The sequence below is a fragment of the Esox lucius genome, chromosome 3 (assembly GCF_011004845.1).
Source record: "Esox lucius isolate fEsoLuc1 chromosome 3, fEsoLuc1.pri, whole genome shotgun sequence".
Taxonomy (NCBI): domain Eukaryota; kingdom Metazoa; phylum Chordata; class Actinopteri; order Esociformes; family Esocidae; genus Esox; species Esox lucius.
The window spans coordinates 3,321,995-3,344,583 of record NC_047571.1 but is presented as its reverse complement, the minus strand read 5'-3'; the positions used below and the strand labels follow the sequence as shown (position 1 = coordinate 3,344,583).

Here is a 22,589-nt window from a genome sequence, read left to right as displayed (position 1 = left end):
TGCTTACTTATTAAAATGTGAATGTGGGAACTGGACATGACCCTGTCATTTGGCTTATCCTCTTCCTCTCTTCCTAGTTGGCAGATTCAGTCAATAGTTTCCCCATTATGAAACCACAGCTCCTGTTCTCTTAAAAAGGCATTGTGGAGTTTTTGTATAATTCTAGCCAGTAGTTTCAAAGTTGTGCATGTTTTTCTGTGTACAACATTAAGCAATATTGTGCTATGATACCTACTTGTTATGATTTATTACGATCTGGCTTGCTTAAGAGCATTTCTAAGTCTGCATCCAACTTTGTAATTCTGGAGTCAAACAGGAAATACCAAATTCACTTAATGTAACTGGACACTACAGAGAAATTCAATGGTTGACCATGTAATAGAACCACAGGGGGTAAAAAGTTAGTTACTTTACCAGCATGAAGTTGGCCCCCCACCCTAATGGATAGTTCAAGGCTTTACTTCTATAGTTCTTCTATAGCTCTGTCGCTATCTGTAAGAAAGACAGATGCAACAACAAAACTTTTACCGACCCAAACGGAGCACAAACGACTGAGCCTATTTTGAGTGAATTTGTCTTTACTATCTAAAAGATGAAAGCAGCCCATAAATTGTAACAGCACAAACCACCACAAACCATTAAGCCTATTTGCCCAAGTTCTGCGTTGGGTGGGGACCATTTTTAAGCAGGTAAAATACCTTTAATCGTTTGTGCTCCATTTGTGCTGCTGTCATTTTTTAGATATTAGTCCTAAAGAATATTTTATAGATGCACTGTCTACTAGAACAGTAGGATATGTACCAGAAACTGTACCAGCACAAACGACTGAGCATATTTTGAGTCAATCTAGAGCAGGTTGGACGACTGGCACAAATGAAATGTTTAACACAAAAGAAGCGCAAACAAACCAGACTATTTCGAGATTAAAAAGGACCGCTATAAAATTTGAACAGGACAAACCAGCACAAACAGACCACAAACGATTGAGCCTATTTTGGAGCATGTTGTGGGGCTGGCAACACCATATCCTATAATAAAATGTCTACTATATAAAACGCTGCATCAGCACAAACAAAACTACAGTTTGTAGCAGGTTGTGGTGCTGTTGACACCCTAAATTAAATGTATAATATATAAAACGCTGCATCAGCTCAAACAAAGCTTTTAATGGCACAAACCAGGACAAATGAATCAAAAACAAAGGAGACTATTTTGGTTGAATTTGGAACATGTTGGTGGGCTGAGTGACGTCATCGCCTATAAATATATTTCTAATATTAAAAACACAGATGAAGCACAAACGAAAATGTTAACTGCACAAACCAGCCAGCACAAACGAAGCACAAACGAATGTGCCTATTTTGACGAAGTTTTGAGCATGTTGGGGGGATGAGTGTTGTCATCTCCAATAATAAAATGTCTAATATTTAAAATACTGAAGCGACACAAACGAAAATGTTAACGGCACAAACCGACACAAACGAAGCACAAACAAATTAGATTATTTTGATTAATTTTGGAGGATGTTGCGGGCTGAGAGACCTCAGAATGACCTACACTATTTTATTTAATATCAAAAAAATGACAGCAGCACAAACCAGCAAAAACATAGCACAAATGAACAAGCCTCAATTTTGAGCATGTTGGGGGGCTGACTGACATCATCTATCACAACGATGAACGGGTGGGGACCCAAATGCGGACACAGAGGCAGAGGAGGGCGGTCCAAAGTATTTATTGAACAACCAGGCAGTGGGCAGGCTCGTAGTGGTGGACAGGCAGGGTTCGTTATCGGGCGTTCAGATGGTCGAAGGTACAGGAGTGGGCAGGCAGGCTCGTGGTAGGGGACAGGCAGGGTTTGTTGTCGGGCGGTCAGATGGTCGAAGGTACAGGATAGGGCAGGCAGGCTCGTGGTGGGGGACAGGCAGTGTTCGTTCTCGGGCGTTCGGATGGTCGAAGGTACAGGAGAGGGCAGGCAGGCTCGTAATCCGGAAAACAGGCAAGGGTCGTAACCGGGGAATAGAAGGACAGGTAGACTGGCTGATGAACACATAGAACGCTGGAAACGACTGTACGGGACAAGACGATCTGGCAACTGCCAAACAGAGAACAGGGTTTAAATACACGGGGCTAATAGGGAACCGGGAACACCTGGTGAGGGGCGGGGACAAAACAACAGGTGAAACACATCAGGGTGTGACATCATCACCAGTAATTAAATGTCTAATATATAAAATACAGAAGCAGCACAAATGAAATTTTAACGGTACAAACCCGTACAAATGAAGCACAAACAAGACTATTTTAGTTGATTTTCGGAGGATGTTGGGGGGCTGAGTGACCTCAGAATTACCTATACAAATTCTTTAATATCTATAAAATGATAGCAGCACAAACAACATTTGTACAGTGATGGTCACAACCCCAAGATGCAAGTGGTCAGTGGAGGAAGAGATTAAAAAGGACCGCTATAAAGCCTTAGGAAGAGTGTCGAGTTCTGCTGGACAATAAGCTTTACTCACTGTAGTGTTTCACCTCACCAAGTTCCCATCGGCCATTGGATCAATATACATGACTGTTTGTGCCGGGCCATGTTTCCATGAACCCTGTTTAAGGTCTGATCTAATTGGATAATTAGGATGGATGTTTCTGAGACAAGAATAGACTGTGACAGGCTACATTTGAAGACACTTAGGGGATGTTTAAGGTAACAAAAATACACCAGGGAATGTTGCGCATGTCTAGTTGTACAGGAAACTGACATGTCTGAATAGCATAGAAGTGGAGTGGAATAAAATAGAATATAATTGAGTAGAATATAACTATTTTTCACAGAAGGCACTGTGGGTGTTTCTTTGAAGCAAAGATGACTCTTGTAACACGATAGTCCCCTGAATGTCATAACATAAATGGGGTTTAGCCCTCTCTATGAAATCAGCATCTGGGGCTAATTATCTACCAGAAGTTATCATCTGTTTTATTCAGTATACATTTCTCTCACCTTTGATTAAAGGAGGAAGGGAGGGAGGGATTGAGAGGTAGCCAGGGTGGGAGAATGGTTAAAAAAGTTGCATTAAGCAGCTAAGGTGAAAGAAATATGTTGTTGTGCTCTTGAGAAAGGCACATAGCCCAAATTGCTTCTGTAAATCACTGGATAACGCATCTGCAAAATTTTATTAAATAGGAAGAGAGATACGTGGTGAAAAGAGACAAAAAAGCCAAAGGTAGAGTATAGAGTACAAAATATTACAGTAGAGAATAACATGACCTCGGTGAAAGCATTTTCTTAAAAACTGTCTTCTTCCAAAAATCAGCAGAAAACTATTCCCACTCAAAGACATTCATTATCATTTAATTATGATGGGTAGTGTCGTGGAATTTCTTGAAATTATGTATTCTTAATTCTATAAATGTATAAAGGAATTACTGGTTTAAATATTGGGTTCATGAAATGGTACTAACTCCTCATGTTTAGATAAGAAAAGGAATGTGGGAAAGGGGGATCTGGTATCACGTTTGTTTATGGCCATCATTGAATGGTGTCAGTAGATCATTGGGTCCTCCGTCAATCTGTCTGTGCTTTGTCCAGATGGTATGTGGCCCTTCTGAGTTAAAGAGGCTGCCTACAGTGTCCTTAGTTCCCTGGCATAAGGTGGGGGGACAGCCTGCCCTTTTGAGTAAAACCTAATTATGGATGGAACAAAGGGAACATGTATTGTTGACACAGGACAGCTGTGCAGTATCTTACCACAAGCATTCTACTCTAAAAGTACTGATGACTGTTCTGTGTTCTGTGTTATTTTTTACAGTGTGCTCTGTAAGCTTTGATACCTCTCTCTATTTGCAAATAAACTACACATTTTGTCTCTGTACCTACTTCCTAAACAGTTCTAATTGATGGCTTTGCCATCACAGCAGCTATGTCCCGGACATAACATAGCGATGCCCCAGACATATGATGTTTAAGGATTGTGCCTAAACCTGAGCCCGCAAGTGCTTGACCTGAGCCCAGTGGCACATGCTGCTATATAAAGGTAGTGAGGCTTAACGCTACTCAGGTGGGAAGAAACAATTGAAGGAAGGAATGCATCACCTGCCACATGGAATGCCAAATACACAACCCAAAAGAAGTCTAATCGTTATCATGAGGTCACAATGGTTATCACTTAATTTCCAAATGGAAATAATCATGTTGAATTATAAATACCTAATTAGATATTAAATAAAAGGGACAATTGGAAGTTACAGTGTATATCTTTAAAATACTATAGACCACAACAATTCACTAGGAAAACATACAAACACTAAAACTGACAACAAAAAACGGTTGCAAGATTAATACAGCATAATAGGTACTAATCCATGTTGAATCCCAGCAACGTTTGGCTTTTCCCAGAGTTAGGTTTCCATTATAATAATAATAAAAAATGGGTTTGGACAAGAGGAATATAAGATAACTGTTCAGAATATGACAGAAAATGCAGAAAGAACACTCTTAAATCCTTATGCGTAAAGGTGCACTAATTTGCGCACAAGACAGTGGAATATTACATTAGATTAGTAGGCTAACCATCTGTGAGCCGCTGAGACACTTGGCTGGGGATTAATTTGTTGGGTCAGAACTGCCTCCTACCAAATGATTAGTCAGACTCAACTTGTCAATTTCAACAAGCTCTGTGTTTAAACATATGATATGCACACTTTGGATGGACCTCGGATGCACTTGATGTTTTAAGCTTCAATCTTAAACGTTTTAGTTTGAAGAACATAATACATTGGAATATAAAACTGTGTGGAGAGATGATAGAGTTGTTGCGAGTTGGATTTCATGATCATCATTGCATTTTTCTTTATCCCATTTGCGTGCGACATAGTTTTCGTCTAGAATTAACGTTCATCATTTTGAATCTTCAACATTTCATCAAGATGAAAAGAAATTGTGGAATATCTTGCACTGTGATTTAGTTCCAAAAGGAGCATGTCTAAAGAACTTTGCCCAACAATTTGCGCTTCCTTAATCTTCAATTTATTTGTTTAAGACAAAATCAACGGTGAATGAAATGGCAGAGGAATGTGAACCTCTTGGAGCATCGGAATTCATTAAAGGTAAAAAGCTGCACAAAAGGCTAAGGTATAAATTGTCAGGGTATTCCAGACGTGGACTGGCTACAACGGGAGAGTGCAATGCCTCACACTTTCCGAACTGTCCAGTTATACGGGGCTGGAGTGGGACTAATTTTCAGCACAGAAGTTGAGAGGTGCACCAGCCCATTTGAGGGTGGGAGGGAGGCAAGATGTACTAAGGAAACCTCCATGCTTTTTTTGGGCACTTCAACAACTATTTTATATTATAAATATGGATAACACAGAAACGCTTTTGAATAAAATTTGTCAAATAACAAGACAAAATATAAAAGTGCTGTCAAACGAGTACAATAAACAATCCTGATTAATCTTCTGTAGTTAATCACAATTAATTAACAATTTAGAATGTGTTCAAATGTTGCCCTTAATACACATTTTTTGTTTCGAAATCAATGCATTATGTTAAAGACATGTTGTGTTTTATTGTAAACTATGGACAGTGCTTGACTTGGAATTAAATAAATGCTAATTGCTAAAGCCCTTAAATGTAATTCCATAACTTCCCACAATAACTGGCAGCATCTATATGTAGCCCATGTAAATCAAAATAGAAGGTTGCTGGTCTATGATCCCATAGTTCAACCATCTTATATAGTTCACTTGATTAAGGTACCAAGTACAAAAACTGCTTCATTAGGCTTCTGTATGAAATACATGTTAGCCCTTCTTATCTGGAGAGCTGCAAGGTGTGTAGGCAATTGATCCAACACTTTATCACACCTAAGCTTTTCAAGGTATTGTACTTTGATGTTTAGGCTGAAATGTGGTTAGAATGGGGTTCTGGTGAGTGCCTGTAAACATTAGTGTTCCTGATAGATGGTTAATAAAATGATTCCCAAATTCAACCAAATACATAAAATTGGCTACTTGAATAGTAAATGGAATGAAGTAGTCAATGTTGTTAGGGATGTTCTACAAACATTAATCAGGGGAGATCTGTAATTTATGCAGAGAATGCAAGTCGTTTGTTAATTCCACTATTAGGATATGCTTCAGTGGAAACCTGACTGGTGGCGATATTAGGCTAATGTTTAGCTTAGATCAGCAAAAACAATAAATAATGACAACTTAACAATCTACAAGTAAGGTGTTAAGCGGCTGGATTCACGCAACACAATGTTTCAGGACCAGTTGGTGAAGAGGGCATGGCTGGCCTTTTCATTCAATGGGTTTTTAGAGGAAGATTGAGTTGCGGGACGCAAGGAGAAATATTCCAATTCCTACACATCCATTGAACTAACAACTTGCCCCGGGAAGGCACCCTGGCCACTCCCTTGCTCCATAAGCGGCCACTTAGGGCCCCCGTCTGGCCCAGGCGGTTCGACAGACTAGAATTGTGCAGTGCTTGGTGTGCCTTGGGGGTTGTTATGCCATAATCTCTTCGGTAGACACCACCCTTTCCCGACATGGAAAGAATAAGCATACATTTTTCAGGGGAAACCTTGTCTAGCTCTGCTCTTCGTAGGCTGGCAAGGTGCCTCATTACCATGGTGATGGTGCAGCGTTACCATACCATGGCGACACGTCCCTGCATGTCTGTTTACACTTCTCCAGTCTCGGGCTCAATCGAGTTCTGTGCCGGTGCTGCAGCGAGGACTCGTCCTCTCTCCGAAATTAGTTTGTGTGGGGATGCCAACGGGTCTGCCTTTTCAGTCTGTGTCTGTCGCCTGGAAAGTTATAACTATAACTACTTGGTCTGATTCTGACTTCCCTCAAAAACAGTGAGTCCCGGAGGCCTAGTGGTATGTATCCTAGTCTGCCACCCTGGCCACCTGGGTTTGGTTCCCGAGTGGGGAATAGTATTTTCCTCAACTATTTGAGTTTTTTGGCGAGCTGGCTCTGTGCCTGGTTGCCATGGTGATGCATCAGCAGCGGTTGCTATGCGCCCTCGCATGTTGCAACTGAGTTGTCCTTCTCCCTCCTCTACGAGTTGTGTGAGTAGAGAGTTCGTATTCAGGGTGTGTGTGGGCTCTGCCAGTGCCCCCCCCCCCCCCTTTTCCGCTGTGGGGAAATCCCCCATATTTGTGGGCGATTGTGTGTTTCAATGTCCTGACTCATCCCGGCCTCCTGTTCCCTTTCAGGAATTTTTTAGCTCTGCCTCTGCCGTTTGGGGTTCGTAGGGGCACGGTGGGGACTTTACACACTCCCACTCGCTCTGTGGTAAGAACTTCATTGGCATAATAGGTTGCTTCCCTGAGACCTCCCAGAGAAGGTGGCTGTGGCGCGGGTCCCATTGCAGCAGAGGGAGAAGAGGCTTTACTCCCCTAACTTCCTTGTGCCCAAAAGGCTGTTTCACATGCTCACGATGAAACGTCTGTTGGCATGATCGCTTGGCGATCGTGTACATCAACAGACAAGTCTCTGTCTCTCCGTCTGTTAGCAGAATGGACTTGGGAATGGGCTCGGGTGCACCTCAGGTTGCTGAGGCCTTTTGTTGAAGTATAACACTTCCCCGAGTTGGTTTGTTGGAAAGGAGAATAAAACACAGGGAGTCAGGGCAATTACCGTAGTTATACGTCCATTTATTACAGAAGCTTCTGGAGACACGTGTCGCCGCACAATGTCTAAGGATCAACATTCAAAACATCATTTTTATACTTCTACTACGCCCAAAAGATAGAGGCGTTAACTTACAAAGTGTGTGCCATTGGCCCAATCCCAGTTTTATTCCTTATAGGATAACTGCAAGTATCCCCTTGCCCCCCTTTCTGGTTTCTGTCTTGTCTGTCCGACTATGTGTGTGTGTCTCTGACCTGTGACCTGTTTCTCACAAAACAGACATACTAAATCTTTCTCTCCCCGGCAACTGCTTAAACAGGGTTTCCTATTCTCCTACTTGCTCCTTCAGTTTCGGTTCATATTACAGACATTTAATATTTTGTTTCATTGGTTACAACAGCTTATAACAGTTCACTAACTTATATAATCAATACATCTACATTGGTTACAACAGCTTATAACAGTTCACTAACTTATACAATCACTACATCTACACTTTCCACAATCCCGGGAAGTTCAATGTGGGCGCGGACTTGTTGTCTCAGGGAGGTCCCCGGAATGAGTGACGTCTTCATCCCGACATTGTCCGTAAGATTTGGAGACATTTTGGGAGAGCCAAGGTGGATCTGTTCGTGTCCCAGGAGGATGCACACTGCCCCCTGTTGTTTTCACTGCACGCACAAAACAAACTCCCATTGGGCGTGGACGCATTGGAGCACTACAGCAGGGATTGACCGAGGTCATCATCGCTATCATTCAGGGTGTGAGGGCAGTCTCTGCTTCCGCTAGCTACGCGGGCCAGTTTTGACTCTTTGCGCACTGGTGAGAGGGTTGACACCTTTTGCTGTGACGTCGGCAGTGTCCCGTCATTCCTGCAATCTCTATTTGATAAGCAGAGTGTCTGTCTTTAGTCATCCTTTGGTTAAAGTTTTTTGGTTAGGTCCCGCAGTCTACGGCCAGTGGCTTGGTGAATGCTGCCACAGTGGGATTTGGCCTTTTGAGCCCACAGATCAGATCTCGTTGAGGATGCTGTCCCTGAAAACGGCACTGTTGTTGGCCCAACCCTGCTTTCCTGCCTTAGGTGATTGAACCATAATTTCCATTCCATGAAGAGGTTGTTGTGGGCATTCTCTCCTCCTTCCCACGCGGGTGTGAGGGAGGAGAGATTGCACCGTTGGTGTTCTGTGCGCGCTTTGGCACAATATGTGCAACGCATGGCCATGGTGCAGGCTGAGCGCTAACTCTTCGTGTATTACGGGATTCCCTAGTTGGGCCTGCAGTGGTCGAAGCAACGTCTTTCTCACTGGTTGTGTGAGGCGATTGATCAGGCACATGTGGCATGGGGCATCTCTACGCATAAGGGTTTCTGGGTGCACTCCACACTGGGAGTGGTGGCCTCAGCTGCTCTCTTTAGAGGCATGGGGGTGGAGGACATCTGTGCGGTTGCACCTTGGTGGATGCCGTCACCGTTTGTCCAGTTTTACCTGAGAGACATGGCTACGGGTATTCTGGCTCACTCTGTGATCAGTGTGGCTGAGGATGGAGTTTGAGCGCTGTTGGTTGAACAGTCTGAACAGTGCCGTAGGGCACAGTTCTCTGCAGTTTTCTGGATTGCCTGTGTGGCCTTTTGGTTGGGCACTCTCCTTTTGCATGGTGAACTGGGGTTCGACATCCGGTTTGAGGCTGTGTGGCAGTTTTCCTGCCTGAGCATCTTCCTTGTGTGGGGTGATGCTGGGCGGTGTCATGGCACACTTCCCCATTTTGACATGTGTAGGGCGCTGGGAACCCACCAATGGATCATAATGCTGGCGAGTTCCTTTAGGCTTGTGTTCTGCTGTGCTACTTGTGTGCACTTTTGTAACTCAGTTCTTTGAGTGGTGCGTTGCCCATAGGGTTCATGCCCTGACTGGTCTCTGAATGCTTTGCTCGTGAGGAAAGGTTATTTGAGAGGTTGAGTGAGGTGTGTTCCTCTCTGTTATAGCTGCCATACCAGGTGGCAGTGAGAGGCAAAATGTGCATACATTTTCAGTGCCTGCCGATTGGCAGGGGGGTAAACCAACGGGAGGGAAGCCCCTATGGGTGGCGCTCCACTCTTAGAACTTGAGTTACGTAAGTATCTATTGAGATATTCTGCATTCTGTAATGGTTGCAACCGGCAGTGAATGGGAATTTTGACAGGATTCATGAAAATACATAAAAATAAATCAACAATGCCGAGGTAAAAAAAGATTGATAAAACCAGGAAAGGAACCAGGCAAGCCAAGTTCAGCCGGCCCGCAATTAAAAGCTGTTGCCCTCACTGAATTCGAATCGGGTCTCCCACATGAGTGGCTGTGTCTTTAACCACTATGCCATGGTGCTATACATTTGCAAAATGGCGGTATAGCATCTCGACATTAGATAATTTTGGTTTTATTTAGTTTACCTCCACCACTAACAGCATCTATGAAATGTAGGGCTTTTGCCACTGGCCGTTTTAACAGCTTATTAGCCAGTAATAGGGTTAGGGTTAACTTATTACTTGAAATAGTCATAAGAATTGAGCAATTGCTAGCGAGACTGTATATGAACCCAAAGCTTGTGTCATTTCATGGTACAAAACATTCGTTTTTCTTTCATTTGTGAATGACATTGATACAATAACTATCAATATACACTCACCTAAAGGATTATTAGGAACACCATACTAATACTGTGTTTGACCCCCTTTCGCCTTCAGAACTGCCTTAATTCTACATGGCATTGATTCAACAAGGTGCTGAAAGCATTCTTTAGAAATGTTGGCCCGTATTGATAGGATAGCATCTTGCAGTTGATGGAGATTTGTGGGATGCACAACCAGGGCACGAAGCTCCTGTTCCACCACATCCCAAAGATGCTCTATTGGGTTTAGATCTGGTGACTGTGGGGGGCATTTCAGTACAGTGAACTCATTGTCATGTTCAAGAAAGCAATTTGAAATGATTCGAGCTTTGTGACATGGTGCATTATCCTGCTGGAAGTAGCCATCAGAGGATGGGTACATGGTGGTCATAAAGGGATGGACATGGTCAGAAACAATGCTCAGGTAGGCTGTGGCATTTAAACAATGCCCAATTGGCACTAAGGGGCCTAAAGTGTGCCAAGAAAACATCCCCCACACCATTACACCACCACCAGCAGCCTGCACAGTGGTAACAAGGCATGATGGATCCATGTTCTCATTCTGTTCACGCCAAATTCTGACTCTACCATCTGAATGTCTCAACAGAAATCGAGACTCATCAGACCAGGCAACATTCTTCCAGTCTTCAACTGTCCAATTTTGGTGAGCTTGTGCAAATTGTAGCCTCTTTTTCCTATATGTAGTGGAAATGAGTGGTACCCGGTGGGGTCTTCTGCTGTTATAGCCCATCCGCCTCAAGGTTGTGCGTATTGTGGCATCACAAATGCTTTGCTGCATACCTCGGCTGTAACAAGTGGTTATTTCAGTCAAAGTTGCTCTTCTATCAGCTTGAATCAGTCGGCCCATTCTCCTCTGACCTCTAGCATCAACAAGGCATTTTCGCCCACAGGACTGCCGCATACTGGATGTTTTTCCCTTTTCACACCATTCTTTGTAAACCCTAGAAATGGTTGTGCGTGAAAATCCCAGTAACTGAGCAGATTGTGAAATACTCAGACCAGCCTGCCTGGCACCAACATCCATGCCACGCTCAAAATTGCTTAAATCACCTTTCTTTCCCATTCTGACATTCAGTTTGGAGTTCAGGAGATTGTCTTGACCAGGACCACACCCCTAAATGCATTGAAGAAACTGCCATGTGATTGGTTGATTAGATAATTGAATTAATGAGAAATTGAACAGGTGTTCCTAATAATCCTTTACGTAAGTGTAGGTGGCAATAACTTACTTTTTCGTCAAGTGAAAAGACGAGAGAATCGAGGAAACTCCTACTCTTTTACTGCCCAATAGGTTGTGATCTAGCCTATATTACCCCAAAAAGCATGCACAGATGCCTACCTCGCAAATCTACAAGAAATAGTTGCAATATAAGAGTCTTATTTTAGGCTTACTATAACGTAGCTACTGAAGGTTGCAGCCAGCAAGGCTTTTGACTATCCGGACCCAAAAAGCATGAACGGATGCATACTTTGAAAATCCACCAGAAATAGTCGCAATATAACCGTGAACAGTTTTATTTTAGCCTTACTATAACACAGCTACTGAAGGTTGTAGCCATCGAAGATTTTGTCTATCCGGAACAAATCCTAATGCATGATTTGCTGTGACGAGATTCTAACACAGGACCTATTGGTTGCAGGTTTGCATCTCTAACTACTACGCTATTTAACAAGGGGTAGTCAGTCAGTCAGTCTCTCACTCACTCACTTAGTAAGAGCCATGTATTATAACAATACATAAAACTGTTGTGCTGAAAACTGTTGTGCTGATTAAAGAAGGAACAAACTGGTCTTTTTTTAGACTAGTTCAGAATCTGGAGCAACAGATGCCTAGACGGCCAGCATCCTGGAGTCATTATTGATACCATTGTGAACAAAACTCACTGGTAAACATAGGAAGAATTAGTTATGATGAAAATTAGATTTATGTAGTGGCAATGAAAACATTAGCCTATGTCAAGGAATACAGCAAGTTTTTTTGAAGTAAATAACACCACTACTCTTAGTTGGAAGTGTTTTGGAGTAGGTTTCCGTTTGCAATGCAGCTTTTGTTCCTCGGGAATCACTGTTTCAATTCATAAATTTGGACAATGTTTATGATGCTAATTCCAGGCTGGGAAAAGGTTAAATAATGGCTTGTTGTTAAAAATTATTCAATGGGCCTTCAAAAACAACCCAAGGTAAGTGTTGTTTCATCCAAAAATGAATCTAGGACAAACTATTCCTTTAAGATAAAAATTGTGGGCAGCTGTGACAGAGGTTTTGGACAGTTATGATAAAGATGGATTTACCAGAGTGAGGGCAAAAGGAAAGTGTGCATACCCCATCATCTGCGAAATATGGTGAAATGGGTTGTTATGGCTTGAGCCTGTATGCCTGCCACTGAAACTGGTTAACTTACATTCACTGATGTAACTGCTGACAGCAGCAGCATTAATTCTGAAGAGTACAAAAATATCTTGTCTGCCATGCCTCCTGAATCAGGGGAAGGCACTTCATCATGCAGTAGAAAAATAACACAAAATACCGCTAAGGTAGTTCATCAAGGCTTTATAACGTAATAAAGGTTTTGACCAATTCAATCTCTGGAAATAAGTACAATAAAACATGCTCTTGATTTGTTAAAATACAGCTTAAAAGACAAGCAACAACTGAATATAATAAATATTTATAAATATTAACACAAATCTAACCTTTAATTATTAAAATAAATGGAAAGAAAAGAATCAGGTCCTATCATAGACAAATATTGTCCTCAAATGTATGTGTACCATAATTATTGGGACTCCTTTATTTACAACCCTGTTTCCAAAAATGTTGGGACATTGAATAAAATGCTATTTTAAACAGAATGCAATGATGTGCAAATCATATATCCCTGTATTTTATTGAAAATAGTTCAAAGACAACATATCAAATTGAGAAACTGAGGAAAGTTATTGTTTTTGGAAAAATACATGCTCATTTTGAATTTGAGGCCAGCAACAAATTTCTAAAAAGTTGTGACAGGGGCATGTTTAAAAAAGTTGTGACAGGGGCACTGTGTTGCATTACCTCTGCTTTTAGCAATACTATGTAAGCATATGGGAACTGAGGAGTCCAATTGCTGTAATTTTGAAAGTTAAATGTATTCCCATTCTTGCTTGATATAGGATTACTGCTGCTCAACAGTTCAGGGTCTCCTTTATCGTATTTTTCATTTTTTTAATGCATGGGTGACTGGTCTGGACTGCAGGCAGGCCAGTTTAGCCCCCAGACTCATTTACTACAGAGCCATGCTGTTATAATATGTGCAGAATGTGGTTTGGCATTGTCTTGCTGAAATAAGCAAGGCCTTCCCTGAAAAAGACATCACCTGGATGGCAGCAATATGTTGCTCAAAAACCTGTATGTTTTATTCAGCATTAATGGTGCCTTCACAGATGTGCAAGTCACCCATGCTATGTGCACTCATGCATCCTCATAATATCACAGATGGTAACTTTGGAAGAGAGCGCTCATAACAAGCCAGGTGGTCCATCTCCTCTTTAGCCCCGAGGACACAGCGTCCATGAAACAGAGTTGTGTGATAGTCCACCATGTTGAGTTTTTTTGTATTACACAACTTTTCCAGGCTGACAACTTTTTTGACAAATTCAAAGTGGGCATATATTATTTTTGTAGGCATCTTTATGCGCATGGGGGCCACAGTCAGGACCTGACAACAGCAGTTTTGGTTGTCCCCAATTAGAGGCAGCTGTCCCACTTTGCCTCTAATTGGGGACCCTATTTAAGTTGCTCTGATTTTTCCAGAATTGTGGATCATTGTTTGCACCAGCTGTGTTTGTTTTATTTGTGCGGCACCAGTTTCGGTTTGTGTCTCTTCTTTTGTGGTTTGAAGATATTAAAAGGATGTACTTCAGCTCTGTACCTTGTGTCCTGCCTAGTGGTAGAACGACATTCTCGAAACACAGAGACAACATAAACATTTGTGTCGAGGCTTTACAAAATCCTTTAATCATTCACTTGACAGTGACATCTGCCAGTTAGAAATAAAAATCTGATGTTCAATATTCATAAAGACATATTTTCCCATATTGCTAGGAAAGATTTTGTGGCACAACAGTTTGGTGCATGTGCCAATTGAAAAGTGAAAGTAAAATGTGGGGTTAAAATCCTGCTTTTCTCTTGCCTTTCCAGCTTGCTTTACATTTAACCATTATAATTATAATATTTTGGATGATAGAGGCGTGTGGATGAAGGTTTCATTCCTATTCCTTTTGCAGTAAATGAGAAATTATTTGAAATATTGTTGTTAAATGGAAAAACAAAAAACAATGACCACCCAGATTTGAACCGGGGTCATCCTGCTCAGTAGTCAGCAACACTACGCCACTACTGAAGTAGGTCAAAGTTAGAAGTTTCTAGTGCCATTTCTATAAAGACGCTTGTTGTTTGAAAGTATTGTTTGAAATTTCACCAATTGAGACTGGAGCTCAGGTGCTGGAGAACCGAGGAAACCTGCGTTTCACAAGAAGCGCTTTAAAACGAGTTCCTACAAATGAAGTTAAATTCAAACCATTGTCACACAGCTAACTCTCACAATCACCCATTAATCTCACACATTTCAGTCTTGCAACAAATTGGCAAAATTATATCAAAGTTGTTGGTATTGCCACCTCAATTTTCAAAGCCTAAGGCAGTCAGGTCAGACACTCAATCGACACTAGTGGTTTCGTTAAATATAACATGACAGTGCTTCGACATCTACCCTCAGGTGACCAGAAATCTTTTTGGAATATTGTTCCAATCATGTATTGTTCTACTTGAGTCATTGTTCTGATACAATATGTCGAAAAGCAAAAAGGCCAGAACAGCTATCATTACTTTGCAAAAGGCTGTTTTAACAATGCATCCATTACAATGAAAACACTAACCAGGATTTGAACTTTATAGTTCCACATGAAAGTCTGCGACACTACTGAAATTTGCTAGTGGCCTCTGCATCGACATTGGTAATAAGGTGTCCAGTAAAGGCTGTGATGCATGCTGAAAAAGTTACTGCTATATATGATAGAAGGTTACTACCAACTAGGCTAACTTGCCTCAAAGTGACGCCACTCATTAAAATTTGTTGGCACTGGTTGCACATGGTTTTCAAAACCAGAGAAAATAAATTGTTTGTGATGTAACTACACAGGTTTTGTTTAATAACACTCTTTTTATCCCGGCACTACGTCACCAGAAGTGTTTCGGAAAAAGTCTCAGAACATTGGCCCTCATTCTATGGCAGGCCAAGTGAGTCACAATCATTAGTGCAAGACGGCATAATGATCAAGACCACATTTTGGCAGACGACACATCACGTTAGTTATGGAAACACCCTTTGGCAGGCCACATGTCAGGTGACGTTATAGAAGCACACACAATTAGAAAAAATATACTAATTTCAATTGGTCTTCTCAATGTTTTTTCCACAGATTAACTTATACATTTGAATCACAGACAACAGTGAATTAAATTTGTTGCTACTGACTGATCGTACAGTTGTGCTCATAAGTTTGCATACCCTGGCAGAAAGTGTGAATTTTTGGCATTGATTTTGAAAATAGGACTGATCGTACAAAAAACTGTTTTTATTTAAGGATAGTGATTAAATGAAGCCATTCATTATCACATAGTTGTTTGGCTTCTTATTAAATTATAATGATAACAGAAATCACCCAAATGGCTCTGATGAAAAGTTTACATACCCTTGAATGTACCCTTGAAGGTGACACACACAGGCGAAAATGGCAAATAAGGTGAATTTGTGCTGTTCATTCACTCATAAATCAATCAATCAATCAAATGTATTTATAAAGCTCTTTTTACAACAGTAGTTGTCATAAAGTGGTTTACAGAGACAACCAGCCTTAAACCCCAAGGAGCAAACAACAGTAGTGTTGAATTTCAGTGGCTAGGAAAAACTCCCTAAGAAGGCTGAATTTTAGGAAGAAACCTAGAGAGGACCCAGGCTCAGAGGGGTGACCAGTCCTCTTCTGGCTGTGCCGGGTGAGAAATTAAGAGTCCAATTGGAATAATGAATACATTTATCTGGGCTAAATCCAGAGTCTATTTGATTTTAGACTAGGTCAAAAGAATGACCAGTTGGACAAGGACAGGGACAGCAACGGGCCCCCCAAACCAGGTACTCCGGAGGTGTGGGCCAGGACCTCATGTCCTCCTCTTTAAAACTGGAGAAGACTGAGAAAAGTTAGAAAGTGCATTCCTCATATTCCCCAGCACAATAGTATAGCAACGTAATAAAGAAGTGGAGAATTCGGGAATCTCTTGATATCAAGATAAGGTCAGGTAGATTTCAGCCAAAACTACCAGAAGAATTGTTCTGGATACAAAGAAAAACCCACAGGTATCCTCAGGAGAAATACAGGCTGCTTTGGAAAAAGACGGTGTGGTTGTTTAAAGGAGCACAATACAACGATACTTGAACAAAAATTAGCTGCATGGTCGAGTTGACAGAAGGAAGCCTTTATGGCCCCAATGCAACAAAAAAGTCTGGTTACAATATGCCAAACAACATCTTGACTCATAGCTCATAGCTTCTGGCACACTGTAATTTAGTGTGGCGAGACCAAAATAGAGGTTTATGGTCACAACCAAAAGCGCTATGTTTGGAGAGGGGTCAACAAGACCTATAGTGAACAGAATACCATCCCCACTGTGAAGCATGGTGGTGGCCCACTGATATTTTGGGGGGGTGTGATGAATGAAGCATGTTAGAAAATACCGGCAGACAATATGCATTCTTCTGCACGAAAACTGCGCATGGGATGCTCTTGGACTTTCCAGCACAACAATGACCCTAAGCACAAGGCCAAGTTGACCCTCCAGTGGTTACAGCAGAAAAAGGTGAAGGTTCTGGAGTGGCCATCACAGTCTCCAGACCTTAATATCATCAAGCCACTCTGGGGAGATCTCAAACGTGTGATTCATGCAAGACGACCAAAGATTTTGCATGAGTCTTACCACCAGCAAGAATTCGGGGGCCTCTTAGACAACTATTACAAAAGACTGCATGCTATCATTGATGCTGAAGGGGGCAATACACAGTATTAAGAACTAATGGTATGCAGTTTTTCTTTGTTGCCATGTTTTGTTTTATGATTGTGCTTATGACCTACAGATGAATGTGAATCCCATAAGAAATAAAATACATGTTTTGCCTGCTTTCTTTACAAATGGTAAATATATTACCAATTCTTCAAACTTTTGAGCACAACTGTATATAGTAGATTGTTATTGTATTGCATTGTAAAATATAACAATATGATTGTTCTACGAAACTCAAAAATAATGAAATGATCCGGTTTCCCATTCATAATCACTGGTTCTATTGGGTTGAAACGATTATACCATGTGGAAACACACTGAAAGACAAAGATATTTATGTTTTACAATAAATCAGTGCTTTCCTTGTTTCCTGTGTAACTATGCATTCCTACTCCATATACTTTCTACCAGTGCCTTTTCAAAAATATTGTTAATTTCAGTTAAAAACCCAGATCTGTCACTGAGAGGTGAGAAAATGAAGGTTATGAGGATGACAGTGTGATCATGGATACATTTTTTGAGGTGTCCTTCGGCAAAGACTACCTTTGTTTAAATTGCTTAATTATAGTAAGCTTTGTGGACACACCAGCATTTCACTTTACTATTGCCGGTTGAAAATAGTTATCCATGGAGGCATTGATGTCTACAGTAGGCTACAGGGGTGTAACGATTTCGATTATAGTTAGAAAATGGAAAATGATTAGGTTTCGAACTGCGAAATTTAAAAGGAGATCACAATTCTGTAATTAAGAGACAGCACATAATTGATTGTGGCCAGCAGTTACCACCCCCCACCATATCCATGCAACTGTGTATCGAACATGTAAAGGAGTTGGCTTTAAACTAATTGCACTCACAAAACTGTGAAAAACAACTACAATGCTCTATACTTGCAGGCCTATTATTTATTTAACTTCAGCAGCAACAATAAGTCTCTACATTAGAGATTCAGCAGCAACACAGCGGTGCGCCTGAGAGTAAGGTCGCATTGACAATGGCTCTGCATTTACTACGTAGTTTTTTGCTTACTATTGTTTTTATTTTTGTTCATGCTGTACTGTCACTCATATAGTATGATCGACAAGCACTTTAGATATTTGTTCATCATTGAACACAGACTTTAACCCTACTCACGGGAGCGACTGTTGCAATTCTTTTTTATTTTGCTGCTGATCTGTTTACCACTGTGCCAAATTCCCATTTCTTAGTCCTAGTTACCTTTACACTTCTTACGAATCTTGCCAATTCCAGGCCAGTCGTGAGAACTAGTCTTTAATTACTCAACACTTCAAAGCCGGTTTATGTTGCAACTTTTCACAAAGAGGAACAGCAAAGGAACTATCAACAGTCAAGGACAGTCAGAATCCTGACTGGCAACAGCTCCAGCATGGGACATTCTTCTACTCTTCCCTACTTTTAAGGAAACCCCACCACTGGACATTAGGGCATATCACAACACACAAACCTCACCATTATTACAACACACCCCTGCTGTGAGGTATTACCATATCAGTGGAGGACAGATCGTGACTGGCAATGATTCCAGACCTTCACTTTTAACGAGTGTCTACCAGTAAAGATATTAAGATATTTGGCGACTCTTACCCTGTAAGAACACAGTATTTCACAATGAATGTGTATAAATAACAATGTACAATTGTTAAAGTAATGTGAACAAGTTAGACGAGAAAATGCTTGCATGTACCCTCACAGCGATGCAGCAACAGAACGTTCCTTAAAGTATACAAACAATTTCACAGGGTTACAAGGTAACAAAAAACAATATAAAGTAAAGTGGAGTGTCTAGTAGCAGCAATTGCAACTTGAGTGACTGTGTGTGTGTGTAAATCAGTCCAGTTCAAGTGACCTTCGCTGGTTAGCTAATCAGGAAACCAAAATCTTTCTCAGTTGCCAGGTAAACCACAGCTTCTCTTCCGTTTAAATGTTCTGAGAAATCAGGTGTCCAGGGTAGGGCTGTGGTGGTCGTGGACGAGTGGAACGGTTTTTGTTTTGGCAATGCCTTCTCCCCATAAGAGCTGTTGGCTCTCCTTCATTCGTCAGCTGATTTGATCGGGTACTCAAACCCAGCAGAGCGCCAGCACAGAGAGGAAACCAAAAATCCACCGGGGTCATTCTCCATATCAGACATGTCCTCAGTTGCCCCGGCAAACTGCAACTTCTCTTCAGCCCAGAGTTCTTTCTGCCAAATAGCCAAAGCCTGTGAAAGTTCAGTAGACAATGTCAAAATGGTACAATGTTGAACTAAAAATCTAGAGCGGTCCAAACATTAAAGCAAGTCATACACTTCACAATTAAAGAAGCTAAAGGTGTTAGGATAAAATGAAATACATAGAAAAATGATGAAGGTAAAACAGCGAAATAGTTTTTTTTTGCTAAAAAATTTGAACACTTGTAAAAAAGATCTCTAAACTAGTAATTACTTTTGTAGTTGTATAAAAAATATGCATACTTGTAACCAACTTGAAATATGGAATCATGCTACACATTAATAACTCTTGCCAACGTAAAACACTTAACATTTTGTAAATCACAGTCGGTAGTATGTTTCACAGCGTTTCCAAGCGGATATACCCATGAGGACTTTGACTGGCAGGCCATAGCTTTTTCTGACCAATGAACTGAATACATTGTGAACATAACACGTTTTTACCTTTTAACCAATCTAAGTAGATTCTGGAACACTGGTTTCAACTGGTGCAGAGAAAGAAAAACATGGTCGACTTCTCGTACCTCAGTTTTTGATGGGATAACAAACCTTTTAGATGATTTTTCCACCTAGTTTACTAGCTAAATTACTAAAATGTAAGTTTAGAAAGGAATTTACAAGGCTACTTAATGTTTTGTCTTTGACATGGATATGTTCTTACCACGAGAATAATAGAAATTCACTTTGCACTAATACGTTTTTTGTATTAGACTAGTTTGGGCGTATACATACAAGTTGAATATGGTTCACATCATAACATGTAGTTTTTGTTTATCATTTATTAATTTGTTTGCATTTGTTCAACCAATTTGTTTTATTTGCTAGGGCTGTCATCACTGTTTGGCAAAAGGTTCAGACTTTTTTTTATTGTATTTATGGTATCTGCTCCAACAGGGTAGAGTTTCAGCATACAAAATGTAAATTCCTAGCTAATTGCTATTGTTCCATTGTAGTAATTTTGCATGTAATTGTTCCTAAGTATATTTTTTTCAATCCAAACAGTTTTTCCTACTTTTCAAATGCATTGTCACGTTGAACGAACTGGATAGAAGGTTTTGTTTAGTACCAACAACTGAGGTACAAGTGGGTATGAGAAGCCGACTATGCTGAAATTTTTTTTCTCCTCTGCAATACGTCACTATTAGTTAAAAAACTTGTGTTCCAGAATCTACTCAGCACTCAGTTCATTGGTCAGAAAACGCTATGCTGTGCCAATCCGAGTCCTCATGGGTACATCTGCTTGTAACCGGTGTGAAACGTACAACCACAGAGTGTGATTTACAAATAAAATAAATTTTGTCACAGTTCTAGTGACGTTTTAGTGACAAAAAGTGTTTGTATTTTATGTTGGCAAGTGTTATTAATGAGTAGCATGATTCCAAATATCAAGTTAGTTACACTATGCTAATTTTTTATACAACTACAAAAGTAATTCCATATTTGCAAATCTTTTTACAAGTGAGCAATTTTTTCGCCGCAAGGCGAAGCTCTCGATTTACCGGTCAATCTACGTTCCTACTCTCATCTATGGTCATGAGCTTTGGGTCATGACCGAAAGGACAAGATCCCGGATACAGGCGGCCGAAATGAGCTTTCTCCGCAGGGTGGCTGGGCGATCCCTTAGAGATCCCTTCCTGGGAAGGTGTTCCGGTCTTGTCCCACCGGAAGGAGACCCCGGGGAAGACCTAGGACACACTGGAGGGACTATGTCTCCCGGCTGGCCTGGGAACGCCTCGGTCCCCCCCCCTAGGGAGAAGGAAGTCTGGGCATCTCTGCTTAGACTGCTGACCCCGCGACCCGGCCCCGGATGAAGCGGAAGATGATGATGATAAATAAATAAATGATTTTACCTTCATATAAAAAGGGACCACATTTTAGATGTGGAATTATTGTAATTATTTTATAAGAGAAATGAGTCATCACTTCCAATCAAATACAAAACAAATGTTCTCAAAACTTGTTTTTTCTTTCTACAAATAAACAAACCTGTCATTTGCGGCACTGGGTCAACTGTTTGATGTCCCTCTTTGCTGCTTTGTCCAGATTGTTCAACGAAATGTTTTTCTCCCTTTGTGTCCAGTATAGGCTTGTAGAGGTCTGTAATTTTTATCATAGGTAAATTTCAAATGTGAGAGACTGGCAAAATCACATTGTATGATTTTTAAAGAATACATTTTATTGCACGACATGAAAGACACCTGTCCACACACTGAATCAAACAGACTCCAACCTCTCCACAATGGCCAAGAACAGAGAGCTGTGTAAGGACATCAGGGATACAATTGTAGACCTCCACAAGGCTGGGATGGGCTACAGGACAATAGGCAAGCAGCTTGGTTAGAAGGCAACAACTGTTGGTGCAATTATTAGAAAATGGAAGAAGTTCAAGATGACGGTCAATCTCCCTTGGTCTGGGGCTCCATGCAAGATCTCACCTCGTGGGGCATCAATGAACATGAGGAACGTGAGGGATCAGCCCAGAATTACATGCCAGGACCTGGTCAATGACCTGAAGAGAGCTGGGACCACAGTCTCAAAGAAAACCATTAGTAACAACGACCCGAAACACACAGCCAGGGCAACTAAGGAGTGGCTCCGTAAGAAGCATCTCAAGGTACTGGAGTGGCCTAGCCAGTCTCCAGACTTGAACCAAATAGAAAATCTTTGGAGGGAGCTGAAAATCCGTATTGCCCAGCGACAGCCCCGAAACCTGAAGGATCTGGAGAAGATCTGTATGGAAGAGTGGGCCAAAATCCCTGCTGCAGTGTGTGCAAACCTGGTCAATAACTACAGGAAACGTATGATCTCTGTAATTGCAAACAAAGGTTTCTGTACTAAATATTAAGTTCTGCTTTTCTGATGTATCAAATACTTATGTCATGCAATAAAATGCAAATGAATTACTTAAAAATCATACAATGTGATTTTCTGGATTTTTGTTTTTGATTCCGTCAATCACAGT

General features: G+C 41.1%; 1 long non-coding RNA gene across 1 annotated transcript in view; it reads left to right on the top strand.

Annotated features, from left to right (window-relative positions):
* Positions 1–4,640: 4,640 nt before the first annotated feature.
* The window catches only part of LOC117593715, a 34,931-nt gene continuing 16,982 nt past the window's right edge, over positions 4,641–22,589 (top strand). The window contains exon 1 of the long non-coding RNA XR_004575115.1: positions 4,641–5,106. This is a non-coding gene — a long non-coding RNA (uncharacterized LOC117593715). The remainder of the gene's footprint in view (positions 5,107–22,589) is intronic.